General features: G+C 48.6%; 1 pseudogene; it reads left to right on the plus strand.

The window, feature by feature from the left end:
• The window catches only part of LOC135289193 (zinc finger protein 462-like), a 92,336-nt pseudogene extending 90,699 nt beyond the window's left edge, over positions 1–1,637 (plus strand).
• The last annotated feature ends 4,638 nt before the right edge of the window (positions 1,638–6,275 follow it).

The raw sequence follows: 6,275 nt of genomic DNA on the forward strand, positions 1-6,275 counted from the left end.
TAGCAAACAATTCATTGACAGTCATGAAACAATTCAGAGAAAATTCTGGAATGCCCTGGCCACAGCCCTTCATTGAACCACTTGGGCTGAGGCTAACTTTTGGCTTTTCAATGCTTTTGAGCTGCTAGCTCTTTCCACTTTTCTTTATAAATTTTTTTTTTTTTTTTTTTTTTTTTTTTTTTTTTTTTTTTTTGAAAAGAAGAAGAGTGGCAGCAGCAGAGGGTCTCTAGGACCCTTGGGTGGCCCTGGTCCTGGTGGACGGACCAGAGAACCCAGACCTGGCTCACAGAATGGTGGCCCAGGTCCCTGTGGGGAAAGCAAAGTCCCCAAACCCAGCACTGGACGGGGCAGTGGCCCCGGCCCAGGGAAATGAGCCAAACGGCCCAGAACCAGCCTGTGAGGCGGGCTCTGTGTGCTCAGAACCTGGCAGGACCATGCTGCCAGTGTCTTCAGAGCAGAAATGACCGAATGCTTCCTCCCCCCAGAAGCACCAGTGCACACCGGCATCTGGAGAAGAGAAGCTTTCTCAGGAACTGTCATCCCAGATCTGAGGGTTTCTTGTCTCCAGAGCAAGCGAGCAATGCTTGCTTTGCTCTGTTTCTCTTGCTCCTGCAAGGCAACTGCCACTGCTCCTGCTTTCTTCCCCTGGGCACCACCCCCATCCCCACTGGGCTGGGAATCAGAGGCAGATGCCACAGGAGCCAACTCCCCCACGCCGCTGGGGCGCTCGGGGAAAGGCAGGCACCCCAACCCCCAGGGAGAAGCCCCCGACCACACACGAAATGACCCGTGAACCACACTGATTTTGAACACAGCCAGCCGAACTGCTCCTGCAGTTAGCTGGAGGGCCACGCCTCCTCCACGGAAGGACAGGCTCTTCGCAGGGTCTGATGCGAACGATGGAGCTTCGGAAACCTGCGGGACAGCTGGGGTGGGTGGTGCGGGCAGCACGGGCGCTGGTGTCGACTCTTGAGGCGATCCCGTGGGCTCAGCACCATTCTCGGCAAGCTCTTGCACTGCAATTGGATCGGCAGGGAGCGGCGGGACAGGCGGGGGCGGCGGGCTCGGAACGGGGTCGGCTCTCGCCGGCGCCGCCTGCACCGTTGCGAATTCAGTTGCCGGCTGGGATGCAGAAAAAGAAGACACGGAGGCAGCTCCTGCAGCTCCCGGGAACAGCAGCACAGCCGGGGAATCACTGTTGTTGATCGCGCTGCCTGGCAACACGGGCGGATCGGCGGGAGGCGGTTCCGGGTGCTGCGGCGCAGGCGCAGTCATCAGAGCCGGCGGAGCTGGCTCGGGCGGCTGAGGGGCCGCGGGCGGAGCCGGCTGAGGCGGAGCCTCCGGCTGAGGCGCCTCCTGCGGGGCTGGCTGAGGCGGAGCCGCGGGGTCCGGCGCCTCCTGCGGGGCTGGCCGAGGCGGAGCCGGATCCGCCCCCTCCCGGGGTGGGGGAAGCGGAGAGTTCCGCGGTGGAGCGGGCGGGGCCGGCCCGGAAAGCGGCGGGCTCGGCTCCCCATCCCCCCCAAGAGAAGGAGCGGGGGGGGAAGGCAGATCTGTTTGCTCCAAGGGAGCGGAGAAAAACTTTTGCTCAGCTGTGGGCAGTGCGGGGGGGCAGCAAACCCGCGGTTCGTCTTCTTTGAGAGGCTTCTCTCGTGCCGAACCTGGCGGGGACAGCAAGCGACTGCGCGCCTGAGCCAGGATGTCCCTCGCATTGTGCAATGTTTTCAAATTAAAAAGATAAATGTATATGTGCACTACAAACACCTCTGGGTAGTCAACACCCTGGCCTAGTGCCCAATGAAAAGCAGCGTCCATGAGCTCCCATAAATCGAAATCAAGGGAGTAGACGACATTTGTAAAAAATCTATGAAATTTTGCCCATTTGAAAAACTCATAACAATCTCTCTTCCACTGACGGTAAGGAATTCTGTTCCTGTGTCCCCATCTGCACCAGAATTTAATAACTTTCTCCTCTGACGCAGTAAACGGAACCTGAGCTTCCGAAGGTACCTTTTCCCAACTTTCCTCCCACCTTTTGCGAATGGCAGGATCTTCAGAAAGGGAAAAAATAACAGTACCTCTAGACAGTGTCCTTGTGGATCCAGCTGTGCAGCTCTGCTGCTCTGCGGTCTCTGGACACAATCTCCAGGAAAGTCCAACAGGTTCTCCTGTTCGCCTTGGCTGTGAACTCTGCCCATCTTCAGGGTCTCGTTTCTTCAGCTCCAGGCTAGATTCCATGGTCACTCTTGGGGTGACCATCAGTTTCACACGTCCAGGGGTCACCAATTGTTGCTTTGACTTGGACTCTTGGTGCGAGGACACGAGGCTTGACTCCATGTTGATCAGAAGGCTGATTTATTATGATATATATTATACTAAAATACTACATTATAACTATACTAAAAAGAAACAGAGAGAAAGAGATCAGAAGGCTACAAAGACAAGAATAGAACAGGAATGAATAACAAAAATCCTGTGACTGCTCACAGCCTTGGCACAGGTGGCTGTGATTGGTCACTGATTGAAAACAATCCACATGGACCAATGGAAGATTCACCTGTGGCACTCCACAGCAGCAGATAGTTATTGTTTACATTTCTTTCCTGAGGCCCTCAGCTCCTCAGGACAGGAAAAATCCTAGCAGAGGCTTTTTCACTAAAAATCCTGGCAACACCAGTGGAAGACCCAGTGGAGAGAGGGGGTCCCTACTTCCAAGCTGGAGCAGCCTGTCCTTGGAGGACTGCACCCCAGGGACAGAGACCCACATTTCAGCTTTTTTGGGAAGACTGTCTGCACATGGGGGGAATTCAGGCTGTAGCAGGTGCAGTATGGCTATGGCTGCTCCTCGTGAGAGTGGACCCACGCCTGAAAGGTTCACAGAGAACTGTCTCCTGTGGGAGGGACCCCAACATCACACAGAGAAAGGACTCCTCTCCTATAGCAGTGGAAGAAAATCTCAGGTGATAAATTGACCAAACCCCAATGCCCTATCTCTCCTGCACTGTCAGTGGGAAGGAGGGAGTTGCTAGGAGGGGGGAAAGGTGTTGTAAGGGCTTATTTTGCTTCTCATTATCCTCCGCTGATTCTGTTAATAATAAATTTCACTTTGCAACTTTAAGTTGAGCCTGTTATGCCCTTGAAGTGTTTTCTCCTGGTCCTTATGTCAACTGAGTAATCATTCATTAACTTTTTTTCCTTTTCCCTCCTCTGCCCAGCTGTGGCAGGGGAGGGTGAGTGAGCGACTCTCATGGGTGCCTGGCATTGGGCCAGTGTCAAACCACAACACTAATGGACAAGGAATGTGGCTTAACCAAGGCCGTATTAAATTCCTGAATTTGAAGAAGAAAAACAGAGATACGAAAGGAAGGGGGTACATATTAAGGGGAACATGTAGTAGGTGATTTGGGATGTCTGTACCTGACAGCTACCTCAGCCAGTGGGGAAAGAGAGAGGGTGATGCAGCCTGGAAAATACGACAAAAAAGAGGCTTCATCCTCTAACAGTTTGAGACATTCCAGGGGAAATGTCCCATGGCTTCTCCCTTTATTCTAACAATGTTGCAGGATTCCTCTGTCTCCTTTTTGGATATAAACTTCTGGCATTATGAATTTTTTCTAGACAGAACCATGGGGTTAGCACTGGTTTGGAATCTCCCAACTGCCAATATACATCTTTTGAAGTGAGATTTGACAAGATAAGCTGAATTTCTGACTGATGACCACATTCACTTTACAACTATAACAGTCACACCAAACTTCCACAAAGCAGAAATTTCCTGTAAATGTCCCTGGAAAAGTGTGGAGTTTCTCCCATGAGTGGAGAATGCCTATTTTGTGGTTACTTCCCAGGGGTTCAGGTGAAGGAATCGGTGTATATTATTGTCGTATCTGTAGTAAGTTTCATTCAACTTGCAATCAATACTATTTCTATTGCTGGCTTTCACATAGGTACCTTGATATTGTGCACTGTTTTATATTATGCTGAAATAATGTCCTAGGGTGACGTTATGATGCTTGTATCCCCAGTTGTCTGTTCTGTTTATGCTGGATATTATGTTCTGTGCCTTCAAGACTGGCTCTGAACAGCGAAGTTTTGTTTTGGTTTTGTTATCAGCCTGCTCCCCCATGGCTGGAGGGACACAGAGATGGGGCAGTACATAATGAGGCTTTTGCTTGGCATTTTGCTTTGCTCTTGCTCTTGCTTCTGCTTTGTTCCTGCTTTGCTCCTGCTTTTTGCTTCTGCTCGTTAGTTAGTTTAGCTAAGCTGTCCGAATTTTTTCCCTGGACTGTTTTTCCTTTCCCTTTTTTGGAACCACTTGAACCTGCTCTGGACTGGGACCTGGGAAACACTGAGTTTGCACCTTGTGGCCTGCAGCAGCTATTCCCAGGGCTGGAGGGACTGATAACAGAGCGACTACTCCCAGGAGAGACTTTCTGAATTTGTCATCTTTTTCAGAGCAGTGAAAGAGTGTTGTCATCAGGTATTGTTCATTTTGTGTGCTGGGGAGTGCTTTGCCTGTTAAATAAACAGGTTCTTTCCACTTGTCTCTGAGGAATCCTTCCCAAACCAGGTTGGGAGGAGGGGCTGTGTGGGTTTGCTTTCTGGAGGGGCCCCATTTTGGAGGTTTTCTCCCAAATTTGCCCTAAACCAGGACATTTAGGAAAGATGTGATTGGGCGAAGCCCCTGTCAGTCAACCCAGGGGCTGGTATATGGAACTGGGATGGGTTTCTTATTTATGGGAACAGAGCAGCACAAACATGTCCTGTCAACTCTACCCTGAATGGGAAGCAAAATTGAGGAAGTGGCTACTTCTGGTCAACCTTAACACCTTTTTCCTATGAGAAAGTGCATACCAAAGATCATCTGCAGCCATAAATACCTATGTGAGAATGTTTCAATTAAGTGGCCCAAAACACTGGGCTGTGGAGGCTGTGTGGGATGTGTGAAAGTATCCAAAATAAAAGAGCAAGAAACATCTGCTCTGCCATTGATTTGTGTGATTAGTTAGTCTCCTAATCACCGGCTGCATAGTTTGATCCTAAACTTGTACACCGACAAAAGATAAATAGTGGTGAGGGCTTAATAAAGCAATTCTGTTGACTTAGGGTCCATGCCTTAGTCAATACAAATGGCACCCAAACAGGGACACAAACAATGAAGGGACTCAAACAGTGAATCTCCAGCAGCGATGCTGCGTTTGAACTGAGCTGCGTGGCAGGGGATCTTCGACCCTCGTCTCTACCCACTGGACAGGTGAGACTGTGAACATGGAGCTATGGGACAGTCTAAGTGCCATGAGCATAAGCTTTATTTAGAAACTTTACAAAGGATTTAAAAAGAACAGGGATTTAGGGATTTAAAACCCTGACAGTTAAGTTAGCTGCTTTATTAGTAGGGTTGAAAAACAATTCTAATGGACCCCCCCCCCCCCCCCCCCCCCCCCCCAGTTCCTACAATGCTAAAGTGTGGGAAAAAGTAGGAGTTGAGTTAAAGGCACAGAGAAAACAATGGCGACCGGTCACTGATGATACATTAACTACATAGAAAATTCTGTATACCTCTTTAAAAATTTTGCAGCCCGGTGAGCAAGTTTGTGAGCACTCTGTAACAGATATTTTAAATTTGGAGTGTTAGCAACATTCATTCAGAAGTGCCTGCTGAATTGGCAGACAGGTATTCTCCAGAACCTGGCAATCCTTTTGATCCTAGTCCTACTGATCCTGAGAAAAAAGCCTCATCTTTATCCTCCTTTGACTCCTGTAAAAAATGTGGCTGCTGCCTTTTCCACTATGGCTCAAATGTTAGTTATCCTTCTCACCCTACGATTCCTTTACTGGATTTGCCGCTGCAGTCTCATTCACCTCCAACATTTATAGAGAAATGCAGGGAAGAAGCCCAAAAAGGGGAGATATTCCCATGTTATTGGTCATACCGGTCAATTACCAACCTAAGAAACCCCCTCAGTATGTACAACCTCTGATGCTCCCTGTTATAGATACATATTATAATATTGGCTTTTCACAAATATTAAAATGGATTTTGTGAAAAATGCATAGTTTATTATTGGCTTTTCACTAAAATTAAAATTAAAATTACATGTGCTATGTTAGAAAGTTATGCTGTATTAATTTTCTCAAGTAGTGTGTTAAATACAGTTCTAGGTTATAACATAATGTTAAAATAGAAACTATGCTATGTAAGATACTTTTTTTAAGAAAGGGCTCGCACCAGATAGCAGCCACAGGACACCTAAATCTTTCAGAGAAAGAGAATTTAT

This window comes from Passer domesticus, chromosome W (genome assembly GCF_036417665.1).
Source record: "Passer domesticus isolate bPasDom1 chromosome W, bPasDom1.hap1, whole genome shotgun sequence".
NCBI lineage: Eukaryota > Metazoa > Chordata > Aves > Passeriformes > Passeridae > Passer > Passer domesticus.